Source organism: Pan troglodytes, chromosome 13, assembly GCF_028858775.2.
Source record: "Pan troglodytes isolate AG18354 chromosome 13, NHGRI_mPanTro3-v2.0_pri, whole genome shotgun sequence".
In the NCBI taxonomy this organism is placed as follows: domain Eukaryota; kingdom Metazoa; phylum Chordata; class Mammalia; order Primates; family Hominidae; genus Pan; species Pan troglodytes.
Window position 1 is genome coordinate 44,189,878 of NC_072411.2, and position 27,456 is coordinate 44,217,333.

The 27,456-nt window shown below is 33.3% G+C and overlaps 1 protein-coding gene across 1 annotated transcript in view; it reads right to left on the bottom strand.

Annotated features, from left to right (window-relative positions):
• Positions 1–27,456, bottom strand: part of LRP1B (LDL receptor related protein 1B) — a 1,946,873-nt gene that overhangs the window by 1,905,042 nt on the left and 14,375 nt on the right. Inside the window, exons 2-3 of the mRNA XM_063790432.1 lie at positions 4,981–5,134; positions 3,268–3,349 (exon numbers count right to left, since the gene is read on the bottom strand). The gene's annotated coding sequence lies outside the window, so the exon portion shown is untranslated. The remainder of the gene's footprint in view (positions 1–3,267; positions 3,350–4,980; positions 5,135–27,456) is intronic.

A 27,456-nucleotide genomic window follows, 5' to 3' on the forward strand; every position in this document is an offset into this window, starting at 1 on the left:
ATGACCATTGAATGTTAATGGATCATAAATAAATGAAAAGCTTAAGTATAATTTTCTATGAAATACTTTTGTTTCCCCATAATATATGCTTTAATGAAAAAATAAATTAATAAAGTGCACTATTAGTGAAGAGGGAAAAGCTTGAGTGAGCGTTTGAATTTTGTTTGTTACTAGGCTCCATTATAATTTATTCATTCTAATCAGAGTTATTAACACTGACAAGTTAAATTAATTCATCAAACTATAGAATATTATGAAATCTCTCATTAAGATAAATTAAACAAAGTAGAACCAATCATTCTTCCTTTTTGTTTTAAAACAACACATGAATGCTAATTATCAGTCAGTGGTAATCTTACACTTCCCAATTAGAGCCACAGTTTCCATACATGTGATCAAACATCACATTTCATTTCTGCTAACTTAATTATTTTTGTGAGGTTGGATTTCTTACTGTAGATAGTAACAATTTGTGCTACACATCTGAACATCGTTAAGTTAGGGAGAGGACGTGTGTCTAAACAAGCTGGAGCTGACAGTCTGTCTCATGGAAGAGATGTGTGTGAAGGAGAGTTGGCCTGAAAGTTAGGTTGCTAAGGATTTCTGCAGCTATCATTGCAAGGCCTGCTAAGTTTCTTACCCTGCCTTTTTCCAGACAGAAAAGTTGCCAGGCAGCAGCAGACACAAGATGAAAAAGAAAGGGAAGAGACTGAGAGATACAGGGGGCGGAGGAGGTAGAGAGAGAGAGAGAAAGGATTATTAAGGAAACATCATCAGTTCTTTAACTTGAAACAGAGTTACTCTGGACAAAGCCTCTAAGAAAAATAAAAAACTTTAGATGCAAGTTATTTCTCAAACTGCAACAGATCAAGGCACATTTTTAACCGCTTTTCTTCAAAAGTGGGTTCTGTTTTTCAGCATACTGTCTCAATTAGGATACAAAGATTTGGTTGAGATAAATAAGATTTTGGTGTAACTTTAATTCTTACTATTAAGCAATTATTAGGAGGTATGCACAATTGAAAAGAAAATTAAGAGTGATGCAATTATCTAATTACATCTGGAAAGCAAAAATATTTCCAAGACAATTACATTGGTCTTCTCTTTTTATATTTTCAGCTTCTCTTTACTGTTACTATCTGTAAATGTTTTAAGACATAAATATTATGGCAAAAAGCATGACTGATAGCAATTATAAGTTTCAGAAGACAATATAAGCTTTAAATACTGATTTGATTATTTGGATATTTTCTGACTCTTGTTTGATAAACTTTTGACAGTAAAAATAAAAGGAGTCTACAGATTTAGACAAAGCCAGCAGAAGACTTGAAAGACTAAAGGTTATATCATTTTTTTCATTTTTTAAGGGATTGACATCCATAATAATAATATAGTCTGAAGATATAAATCCTATTTTGCTCTTTGGATATGTCAAGAGAAGGTACAATTGGTAATATTGCCATCCCTGTGTAGGTAATACAAAAATGTCAACAATTCATCAAATCCTTGTCACTCCACTCACATGGAATTAGCCCTTGGGTTATAAGTCAGTTGCTGATTATAAAGTATGTTGCTTTGGTACTTTTAGACCCTGACATATGTGTGTTCAATATGAGCTCCACATTGCCTTCTCCAGATCCAGAATAGAATTAGTGTATCAGGTGGAGGGTTGATTGTCAGTGGACATGGTCAGGATGCACTTTGTCTGAATATGCCCTTGTGACATGTTTCTACCTATGAATATTGATCTCTGACCTTCTTTCTGGTCATCATCTTGCTGCTCCTTAATTATAATTAGAGACTTTAAGATTGTTGGAGCTGGGAGGAGCATTCAAATAATCTACTCCAATTTACCGTATTTTGCAAATGAAAAATTTTTAGAGAAAGAAAACGTGACTAGTCTGAAGTCACACATTTTATTAATATCAGAAATACACCTTGAATAAAGTTTCTTGAATGCTTCCTGTATTATGTAGTCAGCTTTGTTGGTATTCTTTTAGTTTTTGTTGTTGTTGTTGCTGTTGTTGTTTGTTTTACTTCACAGAAGTGGTAGCTCAGAGAATATGAATTTATTCATTCACTAAATATCTATATATTATGTGACAGACACTATTTAGCACCATGCATATAGCAATAAGGATAATAAACATAATTCTTGCAGGAACATAGCATATAATCTAAATAAAATATTAATATCATTCTTCTGCTAAAGGACTGACTTTCCAGTATCAGCATGTAAACCATCCTCTCAGAAACCACAAGCATGACACATAAAGGCCACTAATGGGATCACCCAGTAAAATCAATGCTGCATCTTTCTTGGAAAGTGTCTTCTAGTCATACAGAAAACCCAATTTCTATTTGAATTCAACAGTGAATAAGAAATCACAAAATATATTTAAATCACAACGTACTTTGATCTGGAACTTGGTAGCAAGTACAGAAATGTTAAGAACTTTCAGAAATATCAACAGTGATACATGCCTACATGTTCATTAGATTCTAAGGACTCTATTCTGTTGTGGGGTCACATAAAATCAGGACAAAAAGAGAATTATAAAAGTCATTCAACTCATTCTTTTATTTATTTTTATTGTAGCTATGAATGAAGACCTATTTGTGACCCTTTCAAGCATCTTATCCCCTTTAAATAATAATTTCCAACTTCATATCCAATTCATATTTTTTCTTATATTTACTTTTTATGTAGCCTTTAGCATTTTATAATTTTCAACCCCCCAAAAATGTTCTTTCTATGTAATACTTTCTCCTATAATAGGCACTCAACGGCAATTTGCCTTACTGTTGATTAATGGCTTTCCGCTTCTTCCCTTGAACTTATTTAATATCTCCGATCTCGGCTGTTCCCTGGTCCTTCTGCCATGGAATACATCTTTATATCTGAAGTAATCAGGATACTACACCAACAAAGATAGAGGTTGGGCCTGGGCCATGGACAGGGAGCTGAGAAGATGAGATGCCAGAACCCTATGACTTACACATAATATGTACGTTAATAAAATGAATGACTGTTAAAGTGTCAAAAAGTACTTAGTAGCTATATTATCTTAGGCCAAGTTTATTTCTTTTTGTTTTTTACTTTAGAGGGGGAGATTGTTTCACTTTGCTTTTTTTTTTTAAAGAAGAGTAATTATCTTTTTCTATTCTTTTATCAGAAGTGGCCCACATATAATAAATTACAGAAAAAAAAACAGTAAAGAGAAGCAAAGAAATTTTAAAAAGGAAAGAAAGATGAGAAAAACGTACCTTTCTTCAAAGAGCACCTTGCTTAATTCACACTCAGAATTGCTTTCAGGAGGCTGTCAACAACTCCATTTGGGCACAGTGCCTGTCACAGAGTAAGTATTAAGTAAGTGTGTCTTAAGTGACATTTACTTAGAGGAGGGCTTTTAGATTTTTTTAAAGTTTGTTTTAAAGAAAAACTTACAAAACTAACTTCTCTAGAACATTGTTAATTTTTTAAGTAAAAAAAAATTCTCTCAGAAAATGTGTCTTGCCCTCTAAAAGTGTTTTTCTATTATGAAAATTATACTTTTGAATCACAATAAAAATTCAAAAGCAAAAAGGTGCTTTTTAGCCCTAAATAGAATGCCTTAATTTTATGTCAAGTCTCTCTTCATAGAAAAAAAAATGGTGACATTTGGACTTAAATATATTTACCAAGATTTGTAAAAATATGTGACTTTATGGATGAATCCTAGCAAAGTTAAATTACGGTTGAAAGATTATTAAATGCTTTTATGACTTTTTATTGCTACATTCTGCAATGTAAATAGACTTTACCCAGGGTATCATTCATATCATTCTGCAAACCATACTCTAAAACAACAACCACAAAAATGAGCGTGAAGATAAAGTTATTCTCAGGTATACAACAGAAGAGGTAGGAGAGGATGAATACCTTGAACATAGAATGACCAAGAATATATATGATTATTATTTGGAGTTTATATTTTTCCTTGTGATAAAATGCATTTACTTCTAAAAGAAATGTCAATTTTGTACTTTTAGATGTATATTAATCCTAATTTATTCTAACCTAATTTTTTCTTTTTTTTTTCTTGGTGAAAGAAAGTGAATAGAGATGACAGGAAATAGTTTCTATGCTCTTTACTGAGCTTTGCCTGAAAACACTATAAAACGAATTGAAAAATAAAAAAGTACATGTATATATAAATATATAATCACAAATGGACTGATATTTGGATAACATGTAAAATTGGTCAAAGGATTGTTGATACTAGTTATCTAAAACTAAGGAGTTTAATCAACTTGGACATTTCCACAAAGATACATATAGCTACTGGGAAAATAGCTCAAAAAAAGTAACATATTCTGTTGATCACATAAAATAATATATATATACATATATATACACATAAATAACATATATATATATATATACACACATAAATAACATATATATATATATATATATATATATATATATATATATAAAGACATCTAGTCACCAGCCTGAATTTGGCTGTGGAGTTGCCAAAACCAATCATGCTTCAAGCTGTAGGTTGCAAGTGAAAGCAAGTTATAGCCTCAGGGATGTCATGGTGACAACTGCCTGGCTCTCTTTGTAGCTCTCGGGCCAGGTTCTTCTGCCCTCTACTTCCCCTTCCACACTTTTTATTTATGATAGTGACAGTTTCCAAGCCAAAATTGAACACATGGCCTAATAAATAAAATTATGGAGCCAGAAGAAGACTATTTCTAATCAAGATTGTTCTGGAAAAACTTATCTTTTTGGCCATAGTAACTACTAAATTCAAGAAGTCTGAGTTACAAGTTACCTTCTTTTATTTAAAGTTTGATGCTTTTAAAGTACATCTATAATAACCTGAGATTCTTCTCAAATCATTGCTAGGAGTTGTTGACATCTAACTCAATTTTATGTAAGCAAATATTTAGATATCTTTAATCAAAATGGAAAAAAGTTTAATGTCTTACTTTATATTGTAAACAGGCTGTAGGATTCGATCGATCATACTGACATGCAGATGTCCCAAGTATCCATTTGACAAATGGCTCTGGAAGTGATTTCATTATTCACAACTGTGATAGTGGTGAACAAGCTAATGAAGGCAGTTAGTACTTGTATGTCCTGTTTTAAAATAAAAAGCACAAATTAAGTTCTCTTGTGTGAAGATAACAGAAATAAAACACACGTGCTCTGAGTGTGGAGCACTGTGAAGTGCTTCAAAGGGAAATTCAGTGGGAGATTGGTGTTTAAAATGCTTAATGGGATTCCTATGACTATCCTGAGGGAATTTAGAGGTTCATTTTTAAGCTGCTGTAATATGATCATATTAAAAGTAAAAAGCAACTTCTTTTAACTATGATTTCAAAGATTAAATGAAACTTCCCCCCACCACCACCACTTTAAAGAAATCACGTTTTGATTTCATTTAGGTGCTATGACAAGTTTTCATTTAGGGTTTGGTTAAAACGAACTCTTAGCTATCTAAACATAGATCAGTTGAAACAACATCTGGTACACAGGCTGCCGGAGTGAATTTTAGTCTTGTCCTCCCCTTCATCTACCCCCCCAACCTTAAAAAAGGTCCCCACCATTTATTAAAAATTCTCTGTGCAAGTGATTGACTAAGTCCTCCTTGCTATATTTCTTAAAAGTAATTTAAATATTCTCATATTATTCTTCTTTAAAACCCAAATAAAAATTAGGTACATGACTGTGCCTTTTACTGTTCTAGACAAAACAGTCTTCAGAAGAGAATGATAATCTCTTCTCAATCTTGGCATTGAGCTATAATGCAGAAGAAACCTTGTTTAGAATTTTGAAAATGCTCAACACCTCAGCTGTCTACACTATCATGCCTTTATGCTTTTAGAATAATAATTCTCCAAATGCCATTTAATCACACCTCTTAATATACCTTTATCTTTCACTGGGGAATAGTAGAAGTGTGACAAAGAGTATTTTCATTTATTTTACTCACTTTTGTTCTTTACATAAAAGGTAATATGAAAATGTGCTCAAGGGTCTACACCTTTTCTTCCAAACAAAATATAACTAGAGGAAGCAGATGCTGTGGTTCATAGTACTTGAGTGCCCCCTATAGGATACTTTTTATATTTTTGTTCATGTAGCTATGTTAGCTTTTAAAAACTTACTGCGTTTAATTTTATTTAAAATAAAAATAAAATGATAAAAATGTGCATCTGTGAAATATAAATATGAATGTTTTCTTTCCTCATATCCGCCTATCTGAAAAGCCAAAGAAAACTGTCCTTTTAACACTTAGTTGTTTCTCTGTTTTTGCTAAATGTTTCCTCTAAAATTTCTCATTGCCTGCTATTCTGTCTACATTCATAGTATCAATTACTTTATTTCAAAACATGCATTTAAAAATTTATGTCTATTATATCTAGGTATTTCTCTTACTATATCAAAAGAACAATCAACTAGCTATAAGTATTAGAAAATGAAAATGGAATATCCTTGTAAGTGAGGACAGGCAGTTGTTGATATGGTTAGAAATAGAATCTTTGAACTCTCAAGATTTCTTTAATTTCAAGTTAACATCCATGAATAATATTGAAATAGAATGAAAGAATACATATACTTACCTGTTCCTGGCAGTTTGATGGCAAGGTGTGCTATCTTAGATTTCTTGGGTTTTATGAGCCTTTTCATATTTGTACTGTAGCCTGGAATTGAAAGTGGTAGACAAAGCCAGGCACAGTGGCTCACACCTGTAACCCAGAAGTTTGAAAGGCCGAGGTGGATGGATCATTTGAGGCCAGGAGTTCAAGACCAGCCTGGCCAACATGGTGAAACCCTGTCTCTACTAAAAATACAAAAATTAGCTGGGCATGATGGCACACACCTGTAATCCCAGCTACTATGGAAACTGAGGCATGAGAATTGCTTGAACCTGGGAGGCAGAGGTGGCAGTGAGCCAAGATACCATCACTGCACTCCAGACTGGGTGACAGAGTGAGACTCTGTTTAAAAAGAAAAAAAAATGGTGGACAAGAGGAGGAAGGAACATATATCTTAACCACTCTGTCATAACCACTCTATCTTTATCTGGCTTAAAAACATATTGCAATAGCCTACCAAGGCTGTGATTGTTTTAATTCAGAGTGGCCCACTTAGGTGATAGGAATGTAATTAGATCCTCTCTAAAATAGACTATTGAATTTATATTCCATGTAATGTACTTGGATCCCAAAAACTGTCATTAATATCCTTATCTAGAAAAAGAATATATGCACACAAATAGTCTCCGGCTAAAACCTTTTATTTATTTATTTTTGCTTTGTATTAGTTAATTTCTAAATGCAGAACTGATATAGTGGTAACGAAGCAGTAATATAACTAGGCAATGAAAAGGAGGCCTTAATTTCCTTTCTTGCCTCTCTCCTTTCTATTCTCACTTATTTATTGTGTACTTGCTTGAAAATCACAGTACCTAGGGATGGGATTACTCTAGTGGAAAGTCATGGCATCTGTTTTCAAGAGCTGTATGTCTAATGAGAAAATGGGTCTGAAGAGACTATTAAAAAGTTTCCTGCTAAGTGCTATAAAGGAAGATATCCATAATGTACAGTGGAGGCTTTGATAAACATACATTTATTTTGCTTCCTGTGGAGCAAAAAAGGTATCACCAAGAAGGGGACACTTCAGATGACTTTTGAATATTTTGCTAGGAATAAAACTGAGGGGTGATCATTCTAGCAGATGGAACGGGATGTGTTGAGGCACATATTGCTAGATAGTAACGTGAAAAATTATTATCTGGAATTTTGAAAAATCAAAGGTGTCAGATAATGCATTTTTAAAGGCATACTAAAGAATTTGCACTTTAAGTTGAAGGCAATAAAAATATCTTATTTGAACATATCAAGAACTAGCTAGGAACATAAAATCCATCCAATATACAGTTGTATCACCTGAAAGTCTACATTCACACTTCCATATATACCTTCTTGGATCTCATCTCTCATTTCTCCATTTCCCATGGTCGAAGCAGCCTAAATTCCAGATTCTTATCACAGGTTGTTAAAGTAATCTTTTAGCTATTATAAAGTAACTTAAAGAATCCTACCTAGTTAATCCAGTGATCCAGGACAAAGTTTCCCTGACTGCATATTGCAATTCTGGATTCATTTCTAAATTTTGCGCTTACGATCCAAATAATTTGGTCCAATTACTTAATTTCTTCAGACCAGTATGTCCACCTGAGTGGACTAGAGATGATAACACCAGGGCCTCCAATTGGGGTGCCAATTACTGAATCTTGCTGACATCTGCTGTCACTGTGCCAGACCCATCACTTGCAGAACACTCATAGGAATTTCCCAGGCAGCCTGTTGCAACCTGACTAATCTGTCTAATGATCTGATCTCTTTAATGATGCCACACTGTCTAGCCAGATCCACTGTCCACCTAGGCATGTTCTACAAGACACACTGTTGCTCCCAAAGGAGCAGATTGATTTAGTTGGAGACACAAGATACAGACACATTAAAAGAAGGTAACCAGAGATAAAAAGCAGCATATAGGAATTACAAAGTTAAAAGTACAAAGTAAAAGATAAGTAATATGGATTTTGGAAAAAAAAATAAAACTGGTATAAAGGAAACTGTCAGAGTTAGAATTTCAGCTAAGCCTCAAAATATATCTGGTTTTTATAACAGTTACAGGTTATTTTTGATAGAATAATATGAACATTTTAAAATCATGCTTGAAAAAAGCATATCTATTTTTGGGGATAATAAAAATAATCTGGTTACACTATGTTAGAAATTTTTAACCAAAAATTATACAGAATTTTCGAAAGAAATAAAAATTTGTCTATTTCTTATTCTACAAAATGATAGGAATAGATTTTATCTTATTTCTGGTGCTGAAAAATTATAGACTTTTGAAAATGCGCGGGTAACAGGATACATATATTCCAAATTTATTGGAAAACAAAACTAGAAAAAACTTGATAACTAATAAAAAATAAAATAAACAAAAGAGAGACCAAGGAAATACATTTACAAAGGAAGACGAAAGATGAAATAATAAGAACAAATGTACCTACTGGGCATAATAAATATGAATGCATTAAATACTCTAATTAAAATACATTGATTCTCAGATTGAATTTTTAACATTTATCTGCATGTTGTTTATTTTAAATATTTTTGTTCAAAATATTTATTGAATACACTCTATGTAACAAATAATGTGTGAAAATCCGGGAATATAATGGTTAACAAGAGATCTATGTATTTTTCTTTCAAAGAAAAATAAAGAAATATTTCCGTGTTAAAAAAAGAGGCAAATAAAAACCTACATATTTAAGAGGAACAGTACTTATATCAGAAACAATTGAATTCTTCCCATAGAACATGAATTAATAAAAAGAGAATACATTAGATTGATAAAAGTTAAGTAAAAGTAATTATTACCTCATATGTATCTTTCAATGTAGTTTCAAATGCAAAACATATAAAGCAATGATCAAATAGGGGATATTACAACAGTTTAAACAAAGATTTGATGGCTTTGTTTGAAAGATAACTGAGGTCATATTTGCTCAGAATTTATGAAATGTGGCACAAATCATTATGATTTTGATGAAGAAAATTCATACTATGTGAATAGAAATTAAAACTTTATTTCTCCTCAATTTACCCTAAAATATAATATAATCTCAAATTAAATTCTCAGATAATTTATTCATTTGGAACTTGACCAAATGATAGCAACATTAAATTAGAAATAATAAATACCTAAGAATTGCTAAGAGTCATTAACAAGAATAGAAGGACAGTGGTGATATTTGCTCTAGAAAATAGTATAGGAAAATACAAGCCATAACAATTAAAGAATAAACTAATGATGTAGAAATAAGCAGAAAGACTAATTAAACAGAATAGAAATTCCAGAAGCTACTTTAAACTGAAGAATACAGTATATCATAATAGGAGCATTTCAATACATTGTGCGAAAGATGACTTGAACAATTTACAAATTATTGACAGACTTTTCATGTAAATATTAACACATTCTCTACTTTAAATAGCCACATACTAAAAACTACTTTTAAAATGCCTGTGTCCAAAAGAAATTAGCAAAGCTCACAGAGTCAAGTGCAAAAACCAACCACAATAGATAAGACTTTGTAAAATGCCTTGCAAAGAGATTCCAAAGTCAGGTTTAGGAATTTCTTAAATATTTTAAAGGCAGAGAGCAAATTCGATAATCATTTGGGATTATGTCTGGCAACTGTCCAAAAACTGCATTAAGGGGTGTAAAGAAGTCGGTAAGAAGACTAAATTAATGTCCTCTGCCTAAGTCATTATTGGGAAGGCTTTAAGAATATTCCAACTGCTGGCTAAATATGCAACCTGTAGTTTCAATTAGCTACTCAGTCCAAAATCTGGCAGATTGTAGGCATTTTATCAATTCTAAATATCCCAGAACTTGGGAACTATAGAACTGATTAATTTTGTTTTCAGTTTTGCAATTTACTAAATAGAATCTGTAAATAACTAGAGGGAAGGCAAGTATATATGAGAAACCGCTGCTCATTACTTGACTTCAATTTTTGGAAGAATAAATATATACAAAATAAGGAATTTAATGTAATTTCTTTCTCAGTGTTTTCTTCAGAAGAAACATTTTAATTCAAAGGCACTAACAATGTCATGGCAAGACTTTAAGGGGTCTATCTTCCTCTAGAAATGGAATAGCAATGGTAAAAGTATGCATTTGATAAACAATATTGTTCTCTGAATGAAGACTTCCAGAGTCAAGCTTCCAGACTATGTATATAATTTACAAAGATGCTTTCAGATGGTAGCAAGCCCACTGTGAAAATAAACTATAAGAAGGGATCTTCAAAACTGTGAGTAGGCCTGGCATGGTGGCTCATGCATGTAATTCCAGCACTTTGGGAGGCTGAGGTGGGCAGATCACCTGAGGTCAGGAGTTCAAGACCATCCTGGCCAACATGGTGAAACCCCGTCTCTACTAAAAATACAAAAATTAGCCAGGCATGGTGGTGGGCGCCTGTAATCCCTGCTACTTGGGAGGCTGAGGCATGAGAATCACTTGAACCCGGGAGGTAGAGGTTGTAGTGAACCAAGATCGTGCCATTGCACTCCAGCATGGGCAATAAGAGTGAAATTCCATCTCAAAAAAATGAAACAAAACAAATAAGAAAACTGTGAGTAAGTAGCAAATGAGATATCTATTTTATTATGAGAACAGCAAGTTCTTTGAGTGGAAGACACAAAGCAGTAGTTATAGGATAATGGGTTCCAGCCTTTCAGTCTTGACCCTGAAATTCACCTGGGAAATATCAGTGATGAAAGAGAGCACTGGGGTAGGATCCAAAAAATCTGGTTTCTGTAGATTACAAATCAATTAATATGACGTCAGACAAATGATTAAAACATTCTGACCATCAGTTTTTCACAAACTGCAGATAATAATATCGATTTCATTGAGTTGTTAGTATATTTACATGAAATAATGACAGTGAATGCACCTAGTAGAGTGCTTGGCAAATGGCTGAATTTATTTCTTGAGTCCAGTCACTAGACATGTCAAGCCATTGTACCATCCTAACTAAAAACATAAAAATAGAAGAGTCTTCAGGATTTTAGTCATAAATACAAAAAGATCATTTAGATCTCATAAAATTTATAAAAGAAAATATTATAGCTCTATCACACATTAAAAATGAAAGATATTAATAACCATCTAGGTGGGCCATGGTTTTCAAACAAGGCTGTAAATTAGGATCACCCAGGAACTTTTAAAAAATAAAGATGCTACTGCCCTCATAATTTCTAAAATCATCATTCCATGGTAAGCTGGGAATACTTTCTTTGGTGTTGCCTGTGTAGATCTGACATGCACCTTGGTTGAGAACACTGAATGTAGGTATAAAGATACAAACTGCAATATAGTGTGAAAAAGAAGAGGTGGCAGAATATTCATTTGGGAGAGAGACAGAAAGCTGCCAGAATTAGCCGGGCACGGTGGCTCATGCCTGTAATCCCAGCACTTTGGGAGGTCGAGGCGGGCAGATCACCTGAGGTCAGGAGTTGGAGACCAGTCTGGCCAACGTGGTGAAATCCCGTCTCTACTAAAAATACAAAAAAATTTAGCCCGGCGTGGTGGTGCATGCCTGTAATCCAACCTACTTGGGAAGCTGAGGCAGGAGAATTGCTTGAACCCTGGAGGCAGAGGTTGCGGTGAGCTGAGATCGAGCCACTGCACTCCAGCCTGGGTGCCAGAGTGAGACTCCATCCCAAGAAAAAAAAAAAAAAAAAGAAGAAGAAGAAAAAGAAGAAAGCTGCTAGAATTAGGATGAAGTTTGGATAATCAAGAATTTAGAAGTGAAATTTCAAGTATCTCTCTTTCGATGAAAATAATAGAAGTGGAAAGGGAAAGGAATGGGGAGAGGAGGCTCTGACTGACAGCAATGACTTTATAAAGTGAATTACCTGACGAATTGCTTTGGCCCAAGGAATGGTACAAAAAGAGATTCAACAGAATCTTCTATCAGCCGAGTTAAAATTAGACCAGTGTGTGTTCTAGGAAAGTTAGGTACATGCAAAGCATCTTATTCACTATATTTTGCTTTAATGCCATAGAGTAAATGAGATCTGGTAGGAAAGCCTAGATGACGATCACCATTTCAACACATAAGAGTTCAAAGATGATGTCTCTGATAACAATTTCTAGTTCTGTGAAGAGGCACCAGAGACTGATTATGACGAGCCATTTTACCTCACTATATTTTATAGAGATTATCTTCTGGCTTGCAGAGGTTGCTACTGTTTACAAAGCCAGATACTAGGTGCCTCTACCCTTAGGATTCCTAGTAAGCCAGAATTTTATTTAAAAAGCTGTTTTCCCCCAATGTACCAAGCTAGAGTGTTTGCTGATGCTTTTGTCAGCATGCTCACAGCTGCTCACCTTACTTGAAGTTATACTTGAGCATTCCCCTGACATGTTCTGTTTTGCACTTTTTGAGCACTGTTGATTCTCTTCAGTTTCACATATAAAACCTGTTCATGAAGTTGCTCAGCTACCATTTATCTCTTGCACATATCCAGTCCAAGAGAATGACATTAAAATGAGTATTATGCCAATGTTAACAGACTTGAGTGGTACCCACGATGTTTCTGGGAAGACCAGTGGGAGATCTATGTCTCATCTTTAGAGAAGGTAAGATGCAAAAGCATCTAGAGACACTGAATCATTTTAGAATGATTCTCTGGGGACATTCTCTTGCAGCTCCTTATTTTATCAAAAAGAAATATAAATATCTAGAGACTTTATGGAAATGTTCTTAAGTTTACATTGCTAGTTAGTAACAGAACTGATGCTGGATTCCAGATACTGTGCCAATATTCTAACCCAACACCACATTACTGTTATACCACATTACTTTCCTACTGGCAAATCTGTAAGAGAAAATGAAAGTAAGTTATTAAAGCAAAATGCCTTTTCTTATTAAGGATTAAAACCTGATAGCAAGGGCAATGTCCGAACACGAGTATTTAAAAATAGCTTGAAGTTTTCAAGAGAACTTCTTGTGCATAAGAATGTGTGGTATGTTGACTGACAGGGTTATTACAGCACGGAGACATCCCTAACAAGAACTAGATTTAAATAGAGTATATGGCAATTATAATGTGTCAGTGGCTAATGAGGCATCCTCTATTCTAAAGAAGAATCAATTCTAGGAGTCTTTACTAACACAGATAAAGCTGTACGTTCACACCAAAACTTGATATTACTTGTTCTGCAGTTGGCGTGGTTATGCTGGTAAAATGTCTATTTTACGACATATATGGATTTAACAGTGAAATCCTAATTTGGTAAGGCTTCATTGGTCAATCTTTGGATTCATAGAGTAAATTCAGTCTTACCTGATCTGCAGGCTGCCCTATGTAATTTCCTGGCCAAAGAAAGGTTTCAAAAATATTAGCAATAATCAATATCACCTCAAGGAAAGATAGTGACAATAATATGATTATTGTCAACATATAATTTTGATGTCAGTATAAGGTCGTTGGTCTCAGCAGTGATAACCTCATGATCTTTCAGTTTCTCCAGAAATGTCCATAATTTTATGATCTCACATTGACTTTTCAACTTTTTAAAATCTGACTTATGTGTTACCAAACCACTAAAATTTCTTTCACTGAAATCACCAGTCTTTTTAGTTTTCATGATCTAATCCAAACACATTTTCATGATCACACAAAATTTCATGATCAAATCCAAACAACACATTTCATTTAATTTCCGTGGAACATTTCGGACCTTTATTTTGAAATGCTTTTCTTCCTTGACTTCTGTAAAACTCTCTTCATTATTTTCTTAATTCAATAACAGGTTCTTTCTTCCTAGATTCTCTTCCTTCTTCTATGATTCAGTGCTCACAGAAGATCATAGTGAGACTTGTATTTTATTTTCTCTTTTTACTTTAATTTGCTCTCTAGCTTATTATTTCCACATCTGTGGGGCTTGGACATTTCCCGTTTCTATATAGCCTAAATATAGTCTAAGCATCTCTCTTTTCTCTCTCTCTCTCTCTCTCTCTCTCTCTCTGTGTGTGTGTGTGTGTATGAATCTACAGATATGTATTTGTGTGTGTGTGTGTATATATATATATATATAAATCTATTCTTATAAACACATTTAAACACCTTTTGGGCAGATATTTTTTCCTAAACCAATTATTTTCACCTCTATTACAGGGAATGTCATTTATGCTGTCCCCAAGCCAGAAATCTAGAACCATCTTAGAGTTCTCCCTATTCTTCACTGCACATTTAGTGGATCAAATGAACATTCAAGGTTTCCTCATTCTCTGTTATAAACATAATGTGTATATGTCATTTACACTCCACATCCACTGCTATAACCCTACTTCAAGTACTAATTGCTGCTCACCTAGACCCTAAAATAATAGACCCTAAAATAAACTCTTGTCTATTTTATTTTCCAGCTTCATTCTTTTCGAATTGGTCTTCTACATTACTGCCAGCATAATCTTTCATTCTGTAAGGCAAACTGAGTGAAATGTCCAGTGTCATATTTACTCACCATGTGACCTAAACAAGTCATTTACATCCTCTTGGCCCCATTTTCCTCATCTGCAAATGCAAATATTAGTATCTACTAAAATTATTGATAAATATATTCCTTGACTTCTTGAGCCAGAAGAAAAAATGTAGGCATCATCTCATTTACCAACTCAATCTATGGATAAGAAAAGACTAACGTACCCTTTGTTTGCTCAAGGTCACAGAATGATTTAATGTAAAAATAGGAATAAGTTATCAATCTCCTGGTTCTTAGTCCAGTGTTCTTTCAATTCACCTACAGGCCTTTAAATATGTATCATGCATATTATGTCATACTGTTAAAGATGTATTGAAAAGGATGTTCTCAATATCCCATGATAAAACTTTATAAATATTGATTATTGAACAATAGCCTTAGAAGAAATTTCTTTGAATTAATCACACTAAGCTGGCAGCTACACCTTAGTCCATCATTTTGTCTTATTGTTATCTTCAGCTTTTGCTTAATGGACTCCAGAATGTTACATATATCTTTTGCTCAGTAGGCTGAGTGAAAACAAATACTAGATGAGGATTTCCGTCTAATGAGTGAAGCATGCCGGAGGCATGCACAGGAGTATATATCACCCTGCCACTGGCTGTTTTAGGGTAAGATGCACTTTCTTCCTACGTTCCCAAGGTAGAACAAACAGGTCATTTGACAACGATGTTCAAGATTTATTGTATTTTATCTAGTAAAGATAATCAACATATAGAAATAAACCTCTATTGCTTTTACAAACAAGCAAAACCCACCACCAAGAGCAATCACCAGCGAATAGTTTTGGGAAAATGTGGATACAATAAATAATTCATGATGACTTTTCACAGAATCTTTTTACTTTCTGAGTGGCTATGTTTCTTGATACCAAAATTCTCCCTTATGAACACACACACTTCTTATTGTATTACTTTAAGCCTAAACTGCTAGAATATACTGTTTACCTCCATAGACTGAAAGAGGGAATCTAGTTTGGAAAATTGCAAAGATTATCAAAAACTGTTAAAATCCCTTCTCCTCTTCCTCATCATTATCATCATCACCCCCATCATCCTCATCATCATCACTATCATTGTTGTGTCATTTTATATATTATTTACTGAATGCTTAGTATGTGTCTGACTCTGAGCTATGTACTTTATATGCATCTACATAAATAACCAGTTATTGTAGGCATTATGTGGGTTCATCTTACAAATTAAAAAAGGAGAAAACTAAAGAAGGTTAAGTATCTTGTGCATGGACCCATAGTAGATGGTGGACCAAACTCTTTATTATTATTATTATTATTATTATTATTATACTTTAAGTTCTAGGGTACATGTGCACAACGTGCAGGTTTGTTATATATGTATACATGTGCCATGCTGGTGTGCTGCACCCATTAACTCGTCTTTTACATTAGGTATATCTCCTAATGCTGACCAAACTCTTAACTCCTATGTATGACTTAAGTGCCTCTCTCTCTCTCTATCTCCACATCCAAATACTAAAGTGTGGCACTTTTTTTTAAAGAAAAGTAATCATAACTTTTGGAGGAAATTTATCTTAAGAAAAAAAATTTAATTCTATATGCAGGAAGAGGCACATTACAGCAGAATCAAAAATATAAAACATTTTTAAAGTGCAGAAAATAAATAGTTCAGTATAATATGGGCATATGAATTTTCTTAAGTAATAAGCATCATTTAGCCTTTGTGAAAATTTCTTAGCAACATGAATACATGCTTACGATAAATAGTAAATGAAAAGTTCAGAATACTTATGTCTACACTAAAAATATAATCATGAAGACCATACTGGATATTTAGATGAGTGAAGAGAACAGGGAATAGTGATATGCAGGGAACATTTTCTGACTGCTCTTCTTTGATATTATTTCTGATCCTCTTAAAATGTAGTTTTTGAAATAAATACCTTAAAAAATTTAACTGTTTACTTGATAGATTATAACAGGTGATAAACATCGTTAAAGATTTCCAAAGAAAAGTGACATTTACGAAGGAGACATTTTCTTAGCAGTACCAATTTTGTCATCTTTTTCACAGAGATAAGGAAAATTACTCTACACCTTATTTGGTTTAAGGTTAGCTATTGTTTTGTTCTAGTTTCTCTTTATTTTTAAATATTTTTGGTTCAAAAATTAAAACTCTTCACTATACTCTCCAAAGGTAATGGAATTGAAGGGGACTTCAAAATTGATAGGAGCACAGGAATTCCTAAGATAATAATATCTTACATTTTATTTTCATAAATATATCAAGGACATTGTGTGAAAAATGTTTCTCTCATACATTGATGCTTATTTTGAGAAAGATTTTTCCAGCAAAGTAGAGTACAACAAAAAGTGGTATGACAAACTTTATGCAAATCAATCCGTAGTTCATATCCATACATTTGAATAGTGTATCATTTGCTGAAAGTTTCTTCTAGTAAGGACCCTTTAGATATTTATAAGTGATATAACTTCCCAAATGTTCTCAATTACTCATATACACCTTCAAACTAAATTTTTTCTGTAAAAACTCAGCATAGATTTATTAGAGAGGGAGACTTAATGGAATATTATGTGTAGCAATAACAATGGATCCTGAGAAGCGGAGATCTGTGGAAGTCCTTGCCAACTGAGACTGAAACCCAGATCTAAGATTTTGAATAAGTCATCTGGACTGGTACTAAAATCGCTAAGTCATAAAATGTTCCTCCCAAGAACATTTGCGCTCCCATGTTCTACTACTATTTGCATTCATTCACAAATTATTGAGTCTAATACAAAACACCAAAAATCAATCAATTTGTTTTAGTTTCTGCATATGGCTTTTAAAAAGTATTAGGTAAACTTAGTCAAGGATGAAAACAATATTCAACATCCCTATTTTCTATATTTTCTGAGTTTTGCCACGTTCAATTTGTCTGGTTTTAAAAATTTTAATAGCAGTTTTATGAATATATAACAAATACTATGTAATTAAACCAAAATATGCAGTTCATAGTTCTTTTTCTTTCTTTATTTCTCTCTCTCTCTCCTTCCTTCCTTCCCTTCCTTCCTCCCTTCCTTCCTTCCTCCCTTCGCTTCTCTCTTTCTTCTTTCTCTCTTTCTTCCTTTTTTCTTTCTTCTTTTTCTCTTTATTTCTTTCTTCTTCTTTCTTCTCTCTCTCTTCTTTCTTTCTCCTTTCTTTCTTTCTTTCTTTCTTTCTTTCTTTCTTTCTTTCTTTTTCTTTCTTTCTTTCTTCTTTCTTTCTTTTCTTCTCTTCTCTTTTCCCCTCCCTCCCTCCCTCCCTTCCTTCCTTCCTTCCCACTCCATTGCCCAGGCTGGAGTGCAGTGGCACGATGTCTGCTCGCTGCAGCCTCGACTTTCCAGGCTCAGGTGATCCTCCCATCTCAGCCTCCCAAGTAGCTGGAACTACAGGCTGGTGCCACCATGCCCAGCTATATTTTTTTTATTATTATTTTTGGTAGAGACAGAGTCTCACTATGTTGCGCAGGCTGATCTCAAACTCCTGGGCTCAAGCAGTCTGCCTACCTCAGCTTCTCAAAGAAATGGGATCACAGCTATGAGCCACTGCATCAGGCCCAGTTCACAGTTCTTGAAGTGAAGTGTGTCGTTACCGGTTTGTGCAATGATTACCATTGTCTTCCTTAAAAAATTTTCATCACCCCAAATAGAAACCCTTTACCCATTAACTGTCACTCCCCATTTTCCCCCTTCTCCTATCACTGGCAATCACTAATTGAGTGCCTATTCCTATGAATTTGACAATTCTGGGCATTTCATATACATGGAATTATGCAATATGTGGACTTTTTTGACTGGCTCTTTAGCTAAGCATGATGTTTTCAAGGTCCATCCATGTTTTAACATCTATCGGTGCCCTCCTTCCTTTCTATTGCTTAATAGGAATAGACTTTGTGGATATCCTATGTTTTGCTTATCCCTTCAGCAGTTGATGGATATTTAGCTTTTTTTTTCACTCTTTGGCTATTATGTATAATGCTGCTGTGAACATTCACTTACAGGTTTTCGTGTGAACAAATGTTTGAAATTCTCTTGGGTATATACACTGGAGAGGAATTGCTGAATCATATAGTAACTCTATATTTGGCTTTTTAGGAAGCATCAAACTGTTTTTCAATGTTGCTGTATCATTTTACAATCCCACCAGAAGTGTATAAAATCCCAATGCCTCTGCATATTTATCAACAATCGTTTTCTTCCTGTCTTAAAATTTTAGCCATCTGAGTGGATGTAAAGTAATACCACATTGTGGTTTTGGTTTGCATTTTTCTAATGACCAATGACATTGAGCATATTTTCATATGCTTATTGGCCATTTATTTATTTTTTGTCTCTAAAGAAAGCCCTATTTGAATCATTTTCACATTTTCATTTGTGATGTCCTTATTTTGTAGAATTGTAAGGGCTGCAAAAAATATTTGAAATACATGACCTTTATCACTTATAGTATGAATAATTATATGCTCCCAATCTGTGGTTTGTCTCTTCACTTTCTTGATGGTATACTGTAAAGCACAAAAGGTCATAATATTGATGAAAACTGATTTATCCCTTTTTTAAATTTAGTCCCCTTTTCTTTTAGTGTCAAATCTAAGAAGCTATTGCCTAATCCAAGGTCATGGATTTTTTTGTAAGAGTTTTATAGATTTTAGTTCTTACATTCAGGTTGATGACCAATTTTGATTCAATTTTTGTGTATGGAGTGAGGTAGAAGTCAAACTTCATTCCCTTCCTGTGGAAATCCAGTTGTTCCAGTACCACTATTCGAAAAGGCTTTTTTTTCCCCCAAGTGAGTCATGTTGGCACCCTTGTGAAAAATTAATTGACCATAAATGTAAGAGTTTATATCTGGAAATTTCATTCCATTGATCTATATGCAAATTTTTGTGCCAGTGCCACATTGTCTTTATTTATTAAAGTTTGTAGTAAGATTTGAAATCTGTATGAGTCCTCTAACTGCGTTCTTTTTCAAGATTGTTCTTGCTATTCTGTGTCCCTTGCATATACATATAAATATTTGGATGAGGTGATTCCTTTGTGCAAAAGGAAGGCTGGGTTTTTTATAAAAACTGAACTGCATTATTGTTCTATTTTGAGGAGCATTACCATCTTAACAATATTACATTTTCTGATCTATAAACATAAGATATCTTTACATTTATTTAAGCATTTTTAAATATTTTTCAACAATGTTTGTAGTTTACAGTGTACAAGTCTGCACCTTTCCTGTTAAATTTATTTCTAAGTGTTTGGTTTTCTTCCTTTGGATGATGTTCTTTATTGCAAGTGCGTAGAAATAAAATTGATTTTTATACATTATTCTTGTATCCTGCATACTTTATGAACCAGTTTATTATTTGTAATAGATTTCTTAGTGGATTAATTAGGATTTACCATATACAAAATAATGTCATTTGCTGAAAGGGATAGTTTCCAATCTAGGTGTATTTTTCTTATTTTTCTTGTCTTATTATTCTAGCTGGGACCTCCAGTACAATGTTGAATTAAAAATATTTGTTGTGGCCAGGTGCAGTGGCTCACACCTGTAATCCCAGCACTTTGGGAGGCCGAGGCGGTCGGATCACGAGGTCAGGAGATCGCGACCATCCTGGCTAACACGGTGAAACCCTGTATCTATTAAAAATACACAAAATTAGCCGGGTGTGGTGGTGGGCACCTGTAGTCCCAGCTGCTCCGGAGGCTGAGGCAGGAGAATGGCATGAACCCGGGAGGCATAGCTTGCAAGTGAGCTGAGATTGCACCACTGCATTCCAGCCTGGGTGACAGAGCAAGACTCTGTCTCAAAAAAAAAAAAAAAAAAATTGTTAATTTTATTGAGGATCCCTTATATGTGATGAGTTGGATCTCTTCTACTGCTTTCAAAATTATCTCTGTTTTTTGAGTTTGATTGTGATGTGAGTAGGTGTGTAGTTCTTTGAATTTATCCTAAATGGATTTCACTGAACTTTTTGTATGTGCAGATAAATATTATCATCAAATTTGAGAGATTTTGAACAATGAGAACACATGGACACAGGAAGGGGAACATCACACTCTGGGGACTGTTGTGGGGTGGGGGGAGGGGTAGGGATAGCATTAGGAGATATACCTAATGCTAAATGACAAGTTAATGGGTGCAGCACACCAGCATGGCACATGTATACATATGTAACTAACCTGCATATTGTGCACATGTACCCTAAAACTTAAAGTATAACAATAAAAAAAATTTTGAGAGATTTTAAGCCATAAATTCTTCATATATTCTTTCTACCCCTTTCTTCCTTCTCCTTCTGGACATTTTATTATGGATATATTGGTATGCTTGACGGTGTCCACCGGTTTCTTAGGCTCTGTTCATTTTCTTTACTTTTTTTTTCCTTTCTGTTCCTCAGACTAGATAATCCCCATTGGCCTATCTTCATGTTCAATTATTTCTTCTGCTTATAGCTGAAATCTATTTCTAATTCCTCTATTTTATTTTCATTTCAATTATTTTAATTTAAATCCAGAATTTCTATACGGTTTGTAAAAAATAATTTATATCTTTTTATTGATATTCTGTACTTGGTGAGGCATCATTCCATACTATAATTGTTTAGACAATTTTCTTTTTTTTTTGGTCATATTTATATAGCTGTTTAATGTCTAGCTTGTCTAATGAGTCTAATACCTGGGCTTTTTCAGGAACCAGTTTCTTTTGACTTTTTGTTTTTCTGTGTATGGGTTATACTTTCCTGTTTATCATGTCTTATATATTTTTGTTGTTTTGTTTAAAAATGGGACATTTAAAATAATATAATGTTGCAACTCTGAAAATCTAAGTTCTGTGCTCTCGCATTCTATGCTTTCCTATGGGTTATTATTGTTGCTCATTGTTGGTGGTGATTGTGGTTACATTTTTTTGTTTTGAGACTTTCCTCAACTAATTCTGTAAAGTCAGTCTTTTCATATGAAGCTACTTAAGTTTTTGTTCATGTATGTTAGTGTTCAGATGATGACTGGACATAGATTTCCTTAAGTGCCTGGAACCACCTCCCAGCCTTTGCCAAGGTGTTCTATGCATTGGAGCATGCCTGCAATGCACCAGAAGACAGTATACAAGTCTGCCTTTTAGCTTTTATTTCCACTTTTGCAGAACCTCAAGTTAACCAGGGATGAGAGATTAGAGCCTTCTCAGGACTTTCCTTCTAGAGTCCCAGGAAAATGTTAGTGCTTTTCAAAGCCCTGTATGGACATCTAATTCTCTAACCTTCCTTTTTAAGTTTTTTTTTTGGTCAGATTTTTGTTAGTCTCAACTGTTATCACCACCTCAGGGATCTTTAATGTTAAATAATTTTACCTTTTGGCTTTGACAGATGTCTAGGGGAAAAGAGTGTTGGCGATGCCTGAGCACTGAGTCAGGTCAAAGGAAGTCAAGCCCCTGGGTGGGGGATCTAAAGAAATGCTAGACAGGTCAAATCATCATATTATTTTGGAACGGGGCTTTTTGTGGGGCTCCATATGGGAAAAATTATAATGGAATCCTTTCTTTACAACAACCGACATTTTGAGAATAATATTTAAAAACTCAATCAAAAATGTAGCAATTATGTTTAAATTTTGGAAGTGGAAAGTCTTTTAAAATAAAAACAAAAAGATCTAATTCTAAATTATTGGAAACAATCTGCTGATAGAAAAATTAAAAATATTTTATCAAAACATGACTTAAAAATGAAAAGATAAGTTATAAATGGTGAACATATATTCCAAGTCACAAAATTGACAACGGATTGTATAAAGAATAGCAGTCAAATTTAATGAACTAGAACAGTGTACAAAAATGAGTGTTACAAAGAGAAAATTATAATTTCCTACATATTATATAAAGTAAAATGCCTTTGTAAAATGAGGATAAAGGAAATACTCCTTTATCCTCATAAGAATGTAAAGCAATATTATGATTGCATGTAACTTACAACACAGCCTTAAAATATTTAAAGTAGATATGGTGGAAATACAAAACTGAAATAGCCAAAATATACCTACTTAGATGCTGAGAAATGAAATTGATTAAAAATGATCAAGAACACAGAAGGTGTAAACAACATTAAATAAAAGCTTTGTATAATAGACACATATGAAAACTTGTATCTATTTTTGTTAACTAATTTTTTCGTTAAACAAACATAGGTAATTTTTAAAAACTGACCAGTTCACAAAACATTTCATAATAAAGTGCATGTTCTTTGACCATGATAAAATAAAATTAACAGTTAATTCTACATAGTAGCATATGTTTAGAACCTTAAAAGAAAAAGCTTGTTTACAATTCTAAAAAATTAAAAATGGAATTCTAAATTATTTTTATTTGAAATATAACAAAAGCAAAAACTATCAAAATTTGTAAATATAGATAATGCAGGATATTGAAAGCATTAAGTACATTTATAAAAAATCAATAAATGAACTAAAGAACTATGCATTCAACTAAAAAACTAGAAAACAAAAAAAAATTACCCATGATGAACCAAAAGGAAATAAATCAATAAAAGCAAAAATCAGAAGTTAGAAAACAATAAAGTCCAGGTGATCAAACATAAGAGCAACAGCAGAAGTTGATTCACTGAAAATATTCTATTAGAAACAAAAGTACAATTTTAAAAAATATTAGAAGCCAGAAGAAGACATAGTTACAAAGTTTGCAAAGCATTTAAAATATTTAAGAAGTCTAACTCAATAAAAATACTTGAATATTTTGAACAAATGAATAATCATTCAAGGAAGGAAACATAAATCATTCAAAATTGATGCAAGGTAAAAAGTAAACTTAAATATTATAATAATAAAGTAAATTATAGTGGTAGTCAAGTATTTTACAAAAGAGGGACAATGCCTTATAAGTTTTTGTTCCCTAAGCAAGTGATGATCAATAATTCATATCTTACACACAATGTTTCAGAGAAAATAATAAATAGGAAAATGATTCGACTCATTTTATTATTCTGGTATACCATATTATAATTGAACAAAGATAATATAGGAACAAGTTATAGGTTTTTTTACTTACCGACAGTGACGAACAAATCTTAAATACAATAAAACATTATAAATCAATGCAGCATAAGATTGAGAAAGAGGGAGAAAGGAGGGAGAGAGAGAGAGAGAAAGAGACACACAGAGAGAGGTATTAATGCATAATGCATGTTGGGCAGGTAGAACTTATCCAAGAATATAACGATGGTTGGATGTTAATTAAAAACATTGATTTTTTCACAATTTAAAGGATTCTATAACCACAACATAATTGCAGATTTGATTAATTTAATGCACCCATATTTAAAAATTTCTAGCAAATTGGAAAAAGAAGGAATCTTTCTTAGCCTGGTAATATATATTATAAAAAGAAGGAAACAAAGTTCCCCTTGTTTTTGTATGATATTTTTCCAGATATAACCAAAACAATTTTAGAACTAATAATTTTATATTATTAGAGAATTTACACATTCTAGGAACTCAGAGATTTTGGATACAAGATAAACATACAAAAATACAGAGCATTCCTATACAACAATCAATGTTCTTTTCAAAATAGCAGCAAGGACTGTAAATTTCCCACAAAAATATCTAAATGTTGGCAAAGTTGATTATATAAATATAATAAACAGTGTTATAGACTCACATAATATAATAAATGAAAATATAACTCATATCTTCTTTGAGAAGACAAACAGCATAAAGAAGTCAATTTTTCACAAATCTTAGTATGTACATTTGATAATATAAGTTGAACCATCTGATATTGCCAATATTTAACCATTTTATATGCACAAACATTATAATTTGACAAAATAATTATAAAATACTTATGAAACATTAATTTCTAACAAAAGACTACATACTTCTTCAAAAAACAGAGGAAAAAAGGAAGGGCAGCAGGAGAGGAAGGGAGGGAGATAGAGGAGGAAGAAGGAGGGGGATGTAGAAAATTGCCCTTGCTAGTATCTAATATAAAGCCAAACAGCCAAATTATTAAAGAAAAAAGATTAATAAAATTGACTTCACCACAATTTGAAATGTTTTCTTAATCAAAGGCAAAATAAAAATCAAAATAAGTCTAGAGAATGGGAGATACATATACAATACACATAAAAGAAGAATTCTTATCAGGAATATTTCAAAATCCTGTAAATCTTTAATAACACATATAACCAAATAAAACTAGTTATATGGTCAATATGTCACTGAGATAAATGGTCAAGAAACAGGTGAAAAGATATTCAGCCTTACTAAAACTTAAGGAAAAAACAAGAAAGCTATAAAATAATTTTCTCACCCATGATTCTGGCAAAATTTTAAAATCATGTCAATACCAGATGTATGCGAAGTGTAAAACAAGGTATAAACACTTGGTACACTAATTTTGTCAATATTAAGTAAAATGTAAAGTGTACATGGTCTACAATTACATGGAGATTGAATAACTTGCTCCTGAATGATTTTGGGATAAATAATAAAATCAAGGCAGAAATCAAGAAGTTCTTTGAAACTAATCGGAAAAAATGTACAATGTATGAGAATCTCTGGGACACAGCTAAGGCGGTTTTAAGAGGGGAAATTATAGCACTAAATGCCCACATCAAAAAGTTGGAAATATCTCAAGTTAACAACCTAACATCACAACTAAAAGAACTAGAGAACCAACAGCAAACAAATCCCAAAGGTAGCACAAGACAAGAAATAACCAAAATCAGAGCTGAACTGAAGGAGACAGAGACACAAGAAACCATTCAAAAGGTCAACAAATCTGGGAGTTAGTTTTTTGAAAAAATAAAATAAAATAAAATAGATGGCTAGCTAGTCTAATAAATAAAAGAGAGAAAATTCAAATAAACACAATCAGAAAGGATAACAGGGACACTACCACTGATCCCACAGAAATGCAAACAACCATCAGAGAATATTATAAACACCTCTATGCACATAAACTAGAAAATCTAGCAAAAAAATGATAAATTGCTGGACACATACACCCTCCCAAGACTGAAACAGGAAGAAATTGAATCCTTGAGCAGACCAATAATGAGTTCTGAAATTGAGGCAGTAATACATAGCCTACCTACAAAAAAAAAAAAGCCCAGTACCAGACGGCTTTCACACTTGAATTCTACCAGATGAACAAAGAAGAGCTGGTACCGTTCCTACTGAAACTATTGCAAAAACATTGAAAAGGAGGGACTCCTCTCTAACTCATTCTATGAGACCAGCATCATCCTGATACCAAAACCTGGCAGAAATAAAACAACAACAACAACAAAACTTCAGGCCAATAGCCTTGATGAACATTGATACAAAAATCCTCAACAAAAAACTGGCAAACCGAATCCAGCAGTACATCAAAAAGCTTATCCACTACGATCAAGTTGGCTTCATCTCCAGGATGCAAGGTTGGCTCACATATGCACATCAGGAAATGTGATTCATCACATAAACAGAAATAAAGACAAAAACCACACGATTATCTCAATAGATGCAGAAAAGGCTTTCAATAAAATTCAACATTCCTTCATGTTAAAAACTCTCAATATACTAGATATTGAAGGAACATACCTCAAAATGTTAAGAGCCATCTATGACAAACCCACAGGCAACATCATACTGAATGGGCAAAAGCTAGAAACATTCCCCTTGAAAACCGGCACAAGACAAGGATCCCTTTCTTACTACTCCTATTCAACATAGTACTGGACGTTCCAGCCAGAGCAATCAGGCAAGAGAAAGAAATAAAGCGCACTCAGAAAGGAAGAGAGGGAGTCAAACTATCCATGTTTGCAGATGACATGATCCTATATCTAGAAAACCCCATCATCTTAGCCCAAAACCTTCTTAAGCTGATAAGCAACTTTAGCAAAGGCTCAGGATATAAAAATCAATATGCAAAAATCACTAGCATCCTATACACGAACAGCAGTCAAGCGAAGAGCTAAAATGAACTTCCATTCACAATTTCCATAAAAAGCATAAAATACCAAGAAGGATAGTTAACTAGGGAGTTGAAAGATCCCTACAAGAAGAGCTACAAACCACTGCTTAAAGAAATCAGAGATGACACAAACATATGGAAAAGCATTCTATGTTAATGGATAGGAAGAATCAGTATCGTGAAAATGGCCATACTGCCCAAAGCAATTTATAGATTCAATGCTATTCCCACTAAACTATCATTTACATTCTTTACAGAACTGGAAAAACCTATTTTAGCATTCTTATGGAACCAAAAAAGAGCCCAAATTTCAAAGCAATCCTAAGGAAA